Below are 12,793 nucleotides of genomic sequence, written 5' to 3'. Positions count from 1 at the left end.
TTCTTATATGGAACTAGGAAAAATTCTATTTCTCATATGAGTCTTCCTTCTCCATTACCATACCTGAAGTGTTGGAGAAGACACTTTCTTGGGGTAAGCAACTTCCTGTACTCTTTCTGTGCCTAGAAAGTTGGGAATCCAGTAACTATTTTATGTCTTGAACAAATAATTTTTTCAGCCCAAGTTCATGATTTCTTTTACAGTACAGTTTTGTAAAAAACTGAATAGCAGACATATATCTTATTTTAGTTCTTGTGCCAGGAGCCACAATGAAGTCTTTTCAACTTAATTGCAGATACTTTGAGTCTCTCATCATCCTTTCCACCAGCCATTTTGTCTAACTAAAAGGATATTGATGGAGGGCTTTAATTGATTTAGAGGTTTTAAAAATGGGTGAACTAGTCATACCTTGATTTGATTCCTGCAGAATGGATGATATATAACTGGTCTCTGTTGTTCAAAGGAATTCTCAGTTTACTGCTACAAAGGAAAGATAAGAAGAGTTGCCTATCTTGCTCTGTGACCACGGCAAATCCTCACATTTCTGTACTCTCTATTCTCTTTAGTCTCTGTTTAAAATTGTGCTTATTTCTTTCTTGTAATACCTTGTCAAATATAGTCAACAGCAACTAAAATATACTAGTAACTTTCTGTTTTTCAATTTCTTCCCCTAAACCTATGTTTTCATTAGGGACATTGTCTACTTTCCATGTTACTGAAGGAGCCAATTTTTAAGAAGTTTTGCACTGCATAAGAGAGATCCTCTTCCTTCTAGATCTTCACTATCCACTAACAAGTCCTAAGCCAATGTCACATGTTTAGGGTTTTTTTTAATGGAATCATCCACTTCTAGCTATCAACATCTGTATCAGTCATGATAGGAGAGGTTTACATGGTGATAAAAAGAAGAAAAAAATCTCAGGTGCTTATCTCACCAAAAGTTTGTTATTCATCTATTCTACAAGTTCATTATGAGTCTTCAGGGGGTCCCAAATGTTATCATCACTCAAGGACACAGAACAAGAGAACAGCAAACATTTTAAATGTTGTCAGTTGCTACAGCAAAGAGAAAGATAGCTCTGTTGGGTCTGTACAGTCAATTACATGTTCTTTTACCTAGAGGTAACACATGCCACTTCAAAAGTTAAATAACCCCACACAATCAGAGGAAGACCAAGGAGACTGTGAAAGTCAGTCTTATCATCTTCCCAAACAGGAGAGAACCAGAAATAGTTGGTAAACATCTCTGATAACTACCAAACATATATTACCTAATTTAATTCTCATACAACCTGAGGTAGGTTTTAGTTTCACTGTTTTAAAGATGAAGAAGCTAAGCAGAAAAAAAGGTTAAGTAACCTGCTCAATATCACACAGGCAGTAAATAATGGAGCAAGGACCACAACCAGCCAGTACTACTATAGCTTCCTTAAGCATTACTCTATGTGTGGTACCTAACAAGAGTAAGAGAAAGATGGAGAGAAGGTGCCTGAAATTCTATATTTTAAAAAATAAAGTAGTAATTATTCTACACTTGCACACATGCTTCTTTTTATTAATTACTTCTCTAATCTCTTTTCATAACTATTCCAAGCAACAATCTCTAGAAACATTTTTGACCTTAGCCCTACTAAAATACTTTCCAAAATGTTTAGTTTATGCCTTGTGCGTTTTGATTTTTTGATAATGAACCAAAAGTGAGTGTCAAGTGCTGCTTTGCTTGGGAATCACACTCTTGCAGATAATCACCATTTGTACTCTTAAATCTAATCATGAAGAAGAGCTTTTATGACCATGAAATTAAAAGAACTTCATAGGCAGTAGTCTTTATTTGATTTTCTTTCTATTTTGTCTTTGAATCAGACATTTAAAGAAATTAGAATGACTTAAATCAGGAAAGAATACTTATTATGCTAAACAAAAAATATTTATAAAATACAGAAACTGAATGTGAAGGGTAAAACAAATGAGGATAATAAAATATGACGAAAGGATGGAGCAGTAGAAAGCTCTCCTGGCTTGACTGGAATATTAGGAAGCTGGCTTCGTTTTCTCCGAGGCAGACTGTGGATGAAATCTGCCTCGTTTTGCCTTGAGAAACTTGTATGGTTTCTCCAAGGGCTTTCTTGCTGGCCCCTCTGATTTCAATTCCTTGGAAGAAGACTATGCGTCCTTTCCCTTGACGGCCACTCCTCTTTGTTTGCCTGTCAAGTTCATTCAGGTTCACTTTAAGCCCATCACTAAACAAGGTGGTTTTCATGGGGGCAGGAATCAAAATACCCCAGGTGGCAATTTTCTCATGATTCATGTCTAGGATACAGGAAAAATATATGCATCCTTACCTACCGCCCACCCCCAAATTCCAGGTAGCCTCATTGAAGACGTTCTCAGTAGTTTTGAAATGAGGAGAAAAGTACCCATCACCAATTTTTCTTGATTGGGTATATGAAACTCTCAGAAGAGCTGCAATTCTTTGCCAAAAAAAATCGCATAAACCCTTACTCAATCACCTGTCTTGAAACTGTTTTATACTATATGTAAGGGTTTACATCTTCTGATGTATTTAAAGCACCCCGGTAGAAGCATCAGCTGGAGTTTGGTGACTATTTCCCTTGTTTTTATGAACCATTGGAAACACAGGGTGTAGAATTCTCTACCATCTTCATCAAAAGCCAACGGAACAAGAGTCTATAGGAAGATTTTATTAACCATTTTACCTTTTAGTTACAGGTAATGCATTACATGATATAACTAGAAAGAAAAGGAAAAATTTGGAATGAATACATTTAAATATATATATATTTCTTGGTGAGCTACCAGGCTGGAGATTATACAGGAAGGGAGATAATGATAAAGGTATTTTCAATTCTGTAACATCTTATTTCAAATATTATACTTCAAGTTTTCAAAATGGTTGCGAATTTTTTTTTTTTTTTTTTTTTTTTTTGCTGTACGCGGGCCTCTCACTGCTGCGGCCTCTGCCGTTGCGGAGCACAGGCTCCCGACGCACAGGCTCAGCGGTCATGGCTCACGGGCCCAGCCGCTCTGCGGCATGTGGGATCCTCCCGGACCGGGGCACAAACCCGTGTCCCCTGCATCGGCAGGCGGACTCTCAACCACTGCACCACCAGGGAAGCCCAGTTGAGAAATTTTAGCACATTCATAGAGTATACAAAAAAATCAATTTTGAATTTAATGAAATTGAACTGGAAAATAACAGAGAATTAAGGTTTTTGCACTCAGAGAAATCATTACATGCAAATTGTATTTATTTCAGAAACACTGGGCACAGTGGGTTGCTGCTGCTACAGCTTTAATAGAAGCACAACTTCAACTTTTCAAATGTGAAGCCACACTGTTAAAAGACAACACCTAGGAGTGTAGCAAAATTCTTCATTGATTATAAAGCAAAGAATAAAGTTAATCCAACACTTCAAAAATGCTTTAATTTTCTTTCCTTGAAAGATAATTTCTTATTCATGAGATTTTAGTTGCTTTCTCATTTTTTTCTCATAGGAAATAAGACAATAATGGGTGCTATTAGTATTTGTGTCTACTGAAGGGTTTAGAGTAGATTTGAACAACATGTTATAATTTTGGACCACACAATATGGATAGGAAGGAAAACTGTTGCCATTGGCAAAAGTGTCATTCTTATTTATTCATCATTTAAATATTTGTTTAAGTTCTACCATGGGTGGGGCAACATGGATATGGTGTGTTAGATTGGAAATGGTCAAAGCTGGAAAGATCAATGGAAGCCTGTAACAACTGACTAGGAAAGCAGTTATGGTGGGAATTATTTGTAATTATAAAATTAACTAAGGTATATAAAGTGTTTGGCATGGTGCTTAGCAGGGGAAAACTCAGTAAATGAGAGCTAATAGTTACCTATGTGGTTAGGTTAACAGATTAGGGAGATATACTTGGGTTGTCGGAATCAACAGATGGTTACTGAAGTCATGGGAGTGAATGATAACACATCCAGAGAGGATGTAGAATAAGAAAAGAAGAGCACCTTGGACCAAGCTTCAAGGTTAAGGAGAGGCCCATCACGGGCCAGCTGCAAATACTGGTGCTAACCCTCCAACAGGAGGGTGCTGATTCCTCCAATGAGACTCTCCTAGTTGAAATTTGACAATTCCATGTGTATATATAGGATTTACCTATGAATACTGTGAAAGACTATCATCTAAATATATGAAGACCTAACCTAGATAGAAAATGAAGAGCATGTTCCATTTGCTTCAACTTGACTAGAATCCTGTTAATTACACAAACTCTAACATTAAAACAACCACCAAAAACAAAAACAAAAAACCACCCACCACACACACACAAACACACACACACACACAAAATAATATATTCTGTGGGCTGTTGTCATTTACTGAGTTCGTGTCTAATAGGCATCATGCCGAGTTTTATATATATATGTATATGTCATATATATATAATTTTGAAATTGCAGGTATGAGAATCATACTTATGCCCCAATTAGAAGATGAGGAGCATGAGGCTTAAAGCAGTGAAATGCCCTGTTCAATGTTACATGGGTAAGTAACAAAATTAGAAATCAAAATCAGGTCTAACTCAAGCCTAAAGCCTTTTCTTCTTTACTGCTTTACAAAAGAGAAGCTAACCATGCAGATGTGTAAAGGTCAGTCACCACATGATGTTATAAAAGGATGCAAGGCCATAGCTGAGAAATGTCACACATGGTGAGAAAATCCAGGTGGAGCCCAGGTGGAGCTTTCCTGTCTTCCTGCATGCATTTATTTCAGATGCCTTTTTATTTTTTAGGCTCTGGGAACAAAAAAGTCAAGTTCTTGCCCTAATAATGCCATTTAGGGATGGGAGAATATATTAATTTTTTAAACATAAGCCATATGCCATCTATTTTTGTTTCATGCTAGAAGGTTTTGTTCCACTGCCAGGAAACAGAGCTTTATCAACCCAGTGAAAATTCTCTGCTCCCCTTTATCATGTCAACTATTCTCTGTTACACAATTTCCACAACTGCTGGCCCCTTAGGACAGCACATCTATGACAAATTTCAACATTCTGATGCAGGTTGAATGTACGAGAGTTGTTTGTTTTTTGTTTTTGACAACATGGGGGTCCAAAATAGTGCCATGGGAGGAATATAATTCAGAAGAGAATTCCTGGGGATGAGTTGACCATTCTGTTGGAGAACCAGTATTTGAATTTCACTCATCCTCACCACACTCTTCTAGGGGCAACAGAAACTAGCTTCAGCACCACTGTAATATTTAACTTTTGCTTTCTCCCCTTCCCTGGTTTTGACTGATGTTTCTTGTTCTCATCTTATCTGCTTTCCTTATTCTTTGGACATTCCAAGCCTTGTTACCCTCAGTAATGGTGTGCAAGGGCCAACTCAAACTGACCTGCAAGATGCAATTGTTAAATTTACAGAAATTTTTTGAGCCGGTTTTTAAAAACAGCCATTATTAAAAATTGAATTTTATAAACTTACAATTAAATAAGTTATATTTAAAAAAAGGTAATAACTGCCCATGACTCATCGTTTCCTAATGATTTCACTACATTTTATTATTGTTTGTACTCTCGAGATGATTTACATCTATCGTATCTGTATGGTGAGATTACCCTGTAATAGGGAACTACTGCCCATGTCTTTCCAACTCTGTGTTCAGTGACATCACATTAGTAGCTTGAAATTGGACATTGTGGAAGAATATTTACACAGTGGAAATCAATCAAAGCTAGCAATTAGGGTTTGACTGGGGTTTTTTGTTATTGATTTTTTACTTAAGTAAGTGATGGAAAAAAAATAATGCACATTTTATTTAAAAGTGTGTTGTGTGTCTAGCTATTCCATTGTAAATACCACAAAAAATTCAGAAACTATTTTTCCAATATTTGAAAAGTATTATCTGATTCAGCTTTTGTTCATATCATTGAGAAATAAATGAATTTGGAAAATAGTCTTAAGGATGAAAGTAGTTTCATTTTAATGAATATAATTTGTATGAAGGTTATGAAGAGTTTAGTAGTAGATCACATATCATATTTATGTATTTATTCCTGAGAAATACTTTTATTAACTTTTCACTTTGAAATAATTTTAGACTTACAGAACAGAAGAATTACAGAGTTCTCATTTGCCCTTCACCCAGCTTCTCCTAATGATAAAAATTTACATAATCACAGTATAATTATCAATACCAGAAAATGAACATTGATATAAGACTATTGTATAATCTACAGACCTTATTTGAATTTCACAAGTTTTCTGGTCCACGATTTAACTCAAGATCTCACTGTGTGTAGAATATCATATTTAAAGTCAATAAAATTATTAAGAAGAGTTAGTGGATTGAAATGCAATTTAATTCCATTTCTTAAATCATGGTTGAATTGCAGTCATAGGTTTGCCTACGAATTCAGCAAAAATCAACATAGCATTTTGTGAGAGTCAATTGGCTATAGGGGATTTACAATAAAAATGATTGTATATTTATTTTTACTTTTGAATCCTCTGCTCTACATCCTTCATATCCATAAATTTATAACAAACAGTGTGAATGTTATAAATGTATATATTTAATCTAGAGAGTTGATTGTTACCCTTTCCTTGCACATTAATTATTATAAAGGCCCCTTTGCTATGGATGAATTGTTTGGTCTGAATTATATATCACTTTTATCCTGAGCAGACACAATTTTGTACTATTACACCATTTTCTATATGAAATTTTCTTGCTGCACTTCCCGGTACTTAAATACCTTAATTATGTTCACTATTCAACAATTGTTTATAAAACATCCAATGACAGGCAGTAGAGTGCAGTGGTTAAGAGTATAAAGTCTGTATCCAGACTCCTTTGGTTAAGCTCCAGACTCTGCCTTTTCCTAGCTCTGTGATTTTAGAGAAATTTACTTAGCTTCTCAGTATCCATGGCAGAGGAAATTATTAGTATATGACTCATACAGTTGTTAAAATTAAATGAGTTTATACATGGTAGTTTTTTGTTTTTTTTTTTTTTTGCGGTACGTGGGCCTCTCACTGTTGTGGCCTCTCCCGTTGCGGAGCAGAGGCTCCAGACGCGCAGGCTCAGCGGCCATAGTTCACGGACCCAGCCGCTCCGCGGCATGTGGGATCTTCCCGGTCTGGGGCACGAACCCGTGTCCCCTGCATCAGCAGGCGGACTCTCAACCACTGCGCCACCAGGGAAGCCCTATACATGGTAGTTTTTTTAGAATGTTACCTGACTAACCAAAACACTGAAGGTGTTAACTCTTTAAAATCATGACTATTCATTTTTAATATTAGCTCTGTAATGATAAGGTTTCCCAAATAATTTGGTTCTTCTGCATAGCTTTGCCACAGTGGACTAGAAGTCAGACTGCCCCATATCTTAAGCATGCCTCCTACTGCCCCAGGGAGTGGTGGAGAACAGCCCTCTTAGAGTCCACACAGGAGATCAGTATTTTCTGTAGAAAATGTCTGTATATAATGGGATTCCATGACAAGAGCTCAAGGTTTGCAAAATGTGTGAAAGCTCAAGGTATGAAGGAAACTTTCTCTACTGGTCCTTGACCCAGATGACAGCTGGTTCCATCTGTTTAATCCATGTGCTGTTGACAGTTGTACCAGGTCCCTTTATTGGATAGTGACCCAGTGGGAGACTTAGTTGGGGTTGTCACGAAATATAGGTTCTCATCCCATTTTTGCCAATTCAATCTCAGAGTCTCAAGCTCTGGTTGAGGGTGGAGTCATTTATAGAATATCCTAAATAGCTATGGAAGTAGAGTACAATACCTGTTGATCTATTATGAGAAGAAATAACTGAATAGAACATTTTATTCCTTTCCTTTTCTTCTTTCTTTAATTGCTTCCCTTTTGTCTTTTCCTCCCTCCTTTACTGTCTTAAGACAAATATTTGCTAATTGCTTCTAGCTGTAAATAATCTGATTTCTTGTATTCTTCCTTCGTTTCAAACTCCTTAGTTACCTAGAAGAATCTCTATTTGCCTCCAATGTATATGTTATATTTATGCTCACCTCACATAAACCATGTATTTCTTTTATAGCTATAGATATTATATATAGCTAATATTTGCTATTGTTTTCATTGGAAATGGATACTGAATCAGAAATCTGAGTATCATGAGAAGAACACTAAAACATTTATAATACTCATGAAAGCAATAGGAGAATATGTAACTTTACTCATAATAGATAAAGTAGTAATTTTTAAGTGAGATTTGGCCCCCAAAATACAGATAGTAGAAATATTATTTTTCATTAAGATAGCAAGCTTTCTGTAGAAAAAGCTTTTTTTTTTCATGTAATACCCCATCTATAAAAACACTTAGATATTCTTATTGATATATATATAATTTCTGATGTAGCTAAGCTCCATATTTCTGTTAACATAAATCTTCTGATGCTCAATAAAAGCTCTTTTGAAAGGAAAAAAAAAGCAAAACCAAAAGCATTTGAATTAGTAAAATTTACATTTTTTTAGTTGAAAACCATTTTAGCTGTTTCTTCTTTCCAATCACACAAATGTTTTTAAAGCTTTATGCAAAAATTTCTATTGGTAAACATTTACCATCTCAAATTCAGTGAAGATTATAAGTAGAGTACAAGATTGACTCTTTCATTTAGAAAAAGAAAATACTGAGTTCAAATCCCATTTGGTTGGCATTATTTAATTAGTTTTTAAATTTCTCAGAATCTAAAGAACCTTACTTATTAAGAGTTTGAGTTTGAGGTAAAACAGTCTCAGAAAAACTGAAAACTCTGTTTGCACCCTGAGCTGGTCTACGCAGCTAAAGCTCACAAACCAGAGAATAGACTCTTCAACAGACAGCACCACGGTGGAGAAACTGGGCAAGTGAGTTTCTTTCTATATTTGAAAATGTACAGCAGACTTTCTCCATAGATTACATCTAGCCTAATATTCATAAATATTTTATTAACAATGAGCACATGGGTCTAAACACCCATGGGAGTATATTCTGCATAATGAATTGGCAAATGTGTGCTGAGTCCCTTCTGTGTTGGAAGCCCTATGCCATATTCTGAAGTAGCCTCGTGAACAGGAGAAATGTGATCTATGTCCTCACAGAATTTATGGTCCAGTGAGGGGAGACAAACATGCTATGGCAATATCAGGAGACTGTAAGCTTTCTGAGGCCAGGGACCCTGTCTGTCTCTCACTGATAAATCCTTGGAATCTAGCTAAGTGAGATCCAGCAACATACTTTGCCCCTGTAAATGGGATGAATAAACAAATTTAGGACACTTTCAAGAACCTCTTCTCCTCCTCTTTATATATTTTCAATATCCTTCTTCATCTGGAGCTCACATAGGCTATGCCAGAAATTTTCTCTTTACTTTCATCTTTCCAGAAGGCTGGGGATTAAGAAGCCTATGAGGCCTATGAATTATTTCCCAGGCTTCCATTCAGTTCAGTATAGTACTCTGCATCAGTACTGTGGCTCAAAACCAGCCCAATACAGTCCATTATTGTGTTTTGTGCTTGCCATTTTCTCATAGGCCCTGCTGAGAAGAGAGAGTAGTTATCTGAATCAGGATTCATTTATTCACAACAACATTGATTTAACATTCTTTTTGAATACCTACATCTCACCAATTTTTTGGACAAGTATGATATGTGCCCTTTTAGGGAAATTAGGAAAAAGTACATAGGAGGGACTGCTGAGCAATGGTTGAGGCCCATAAGAAGAATTCCTGGAGAAAGTGACATCTGAAATTGAATAGTTGTGAGGGGTATTTCCTAAAATGCGAAGGTGAAATTTCCTTTAGCATGTCAGAATTAATTGCCACTTGGGAGATATGGAATATTTTAAATATCATAAAAGATCTCTAAATTTCTAAGTTTGATACACTTCTTTTTCTTATGTAATACAATTTTTCTATGTATCTTTTCTATATTCAAAATAAAATAATTTAACAACCAAAATGAAATCACAGTAATGTGACTGAGAAATAAAAGCATAAAAATTGTTGACTGGTTTGTTATATACATATATATAAATATTTTTATAATAAAACAATTTCATAAAAATAATCAGTATTAATACAAGTAGATTTGCAGAGGTATATCAAATGATTCTGCTTTATCTAGTACTATTAATAAAGAAATTTAGTCATTTAAGTGTGATAAACATATCAAATGAGTTAAAATTTTGTCATTAACATCTTAGTTCGCATATCTTAATAAGATTATGAAGAGTCATTGATTTGAGAACACCTAAAGATAGATAAATTGTGTAATTTAAGCCTCTGAATGCAGTTCTGACAGTTAGTCAAATGATTTAGAATTATGAATTTGTGAAGGCATCATACAAAAGACAGCTTGCTCCTCCTTTGAGCACCAGGGCATCCAGTGGACAGGCATGAATGACCCAGAGGGCTTCAGGAGAGCAGTCATACAGATCACTGTGAGCTGCCTGGATATGTCAAAGGTGTCAGGAAGCAAGTGTACACACTACGTCCAACAAAGAAGTGAGTGCACTGCATGGGCTGAAGAAGACTGAAAGATAAGTTTGGTAAAAGTTTGAAAAAGCAAGTCCAACTAGATTTCTATTTAAGGAAGATTAAAAAATATAGTTAATCACTGCTATTGTCTGACTTTACCAGATAGTTGATTCAGACAATTAAGGCTCCTGCTGTTTGGACTTGCTCTCTCTTTTCCTCAGTTTTCTCACTTAATAAATGTGATAACATTTAATCATAACATTGCTTGATAGTTAAGTAAATTAATATGTGAAAGTGCTAAGGACAGTGGCCACCACATGGTAAGTGCTAATAAGTGTATTACTATTAATAAAATGATTTGGCTTTTGTGCCTTTGTGGTCCAACAAAATTCTTTCTGCCATAAAATTACTGTAATTGCACCCCTCATTCATTCTCATGTAACTATTTCCATTTTATTCCATTTCATTCTATCTATCCCTTCATTAATGAACTTTGTTTCTGTATTCCATTTCTCCACCCCCACCTTCCATGGCCCCTTGCCCTAAATTGTTTCCCCAGCAGCCTCAGGGGTTGTGTCCCTTTCTTTTGTTCTAATTGGCCAGACACTGCACCTCAACCAATTTTCTTCCACTTATTCCACTGTTCACTCACTCATTGAATATTTCTTGAGCACCTGTTAAATAGATGAGACTCAGGACAAACAGTGGTAAACAAGATAATTCTGGCCTGCACAAATTTACAATCCACTATCTATTTAGGAATCAGTAGTCATAGTATGGATATTTTCAGTGTGGTAGTTGTTACTAAAGTGTATGTATAAAGTACTAATAAATACGTAGATGGAAATCTTCCTTAATTTGCATTAGTTGGTTGGAGAAGTAAAGAAAAGCATTGATGAGAAAGGATATTTTAGTTACTGTTGAGAAGTACTTAGCCCGATGAAAATTTGCTGGGAGGGAGAGTAGGAGATTCAGGGTGAGAGAATGGCACATTAAAAGTCCTGAAGTAAAGGAGAGGGTGGTCCCTTGAAGTAAAGAAAGTCCAGAAGTGCTGAAATGCAGAAGTTAAGGGAAAAAGATACAAGATAAGAATGACATAGCAGGAGTCATTAGGAGGACTTGATATGAAGGAGGATCCCTCCTCCTTCTACCCACGCCTCACACATATGCTCAATCTTTCAGAAACCAATTCTTTTTCAGTATAATAACAATGGATAAAATAAAGACATTAGAAATAAGTTTAAATTATTACTAGCTTTTAAGTTATTAGATTCAAAAGACATGAAATCACTGTCAAATTTCTGTAAGTTTCTAGATCTTTCCTCTCAATTTTTGTATATATCTTCTCACAGTTCATGGGCTGGCATAAGTCTGTAGATCACACTTTAAGTAGTAGGGGTCAGCAAACATTTTCAATAAAAAGCCAGGGTGCTATAAGATCTTTCTAACAACTACCTAATTCTCCCATTGTATGGAAATGAATAGACGTGGTTGTGTTCCAATAAAACTTTATTTATAAAATCAGCCTTGTTGAATTTGGCTGTAGTTTGCCAACATTCACTATTGTTATAGAGAATGAAGAGGCTTTTGGATGTTATCCTAAAGTCAATATGAAGAGAACAAAGGATACTAAAATGAAAATAACTAAAATTTGATTTGACCTTTACCTTGTTTACTCTGCATAATGAAATTAAAAAAAGAAAAACTTTCCAGGAGACAAATGACATATGAGAAAAATGGACCCAGGTGATAGTATAAGAGAACTATCTAAATTCAAGAGATGGGTAGGAAGTGTATATTGATATAAGGTGATCAAATGTCCCAGTTTTCCTGGGACTGAGGGATTTCTCAGGACACAAGTTTTTTAGTACCATGTGTGGAGTAACATGTTACTCCAATATATCTGTCTTAGAAAAAATTGGCGGACCGTAATAATGTCAGTATACATTTGTCCAAACCCATTGAATATAGAACACCAAGAGTGAACCCTAATGTAAACTATGGACTTTGGGTGATTTTGATGTGTCACTGTAGGTTCAGCCAGTGGAAACAAGTATACCACTCTTGTGGGTGATGTAGATAATGGGAGAAGCTATGCATGTGTAAGGGCAGGAGGTATACAGTAAATCCTTGTACCTTCCACTTAATTTTGCTGTGAACCTAAGACTGCTTTAATATAATAAAGTCTTAATTCAAAAAGTAGAAAAATAGAAGGCAAGGATGAGTATCTTGTCTATGTCATTTCGTCTTCCCTGTATATACTTGTTGTAGCAATGTTATTTAGCACATTTCAGTC

Source organism: Hyperoodon ampullatus (assembly GCF_949752795.1).
Source record: "Hyperoodon ampullatus genome assembly, chromosome: 1".
Taxonomy (NCBI): domain Eukaryota; kingdom Metazoa; phylum Chordata; class Mammalia; order Artiodactyla; family Ziphiidae; genus Hyperoodon; species Hyperoodon ampullatus.
Note: the sequence above shows the minus strand (reverse complement) of the source record.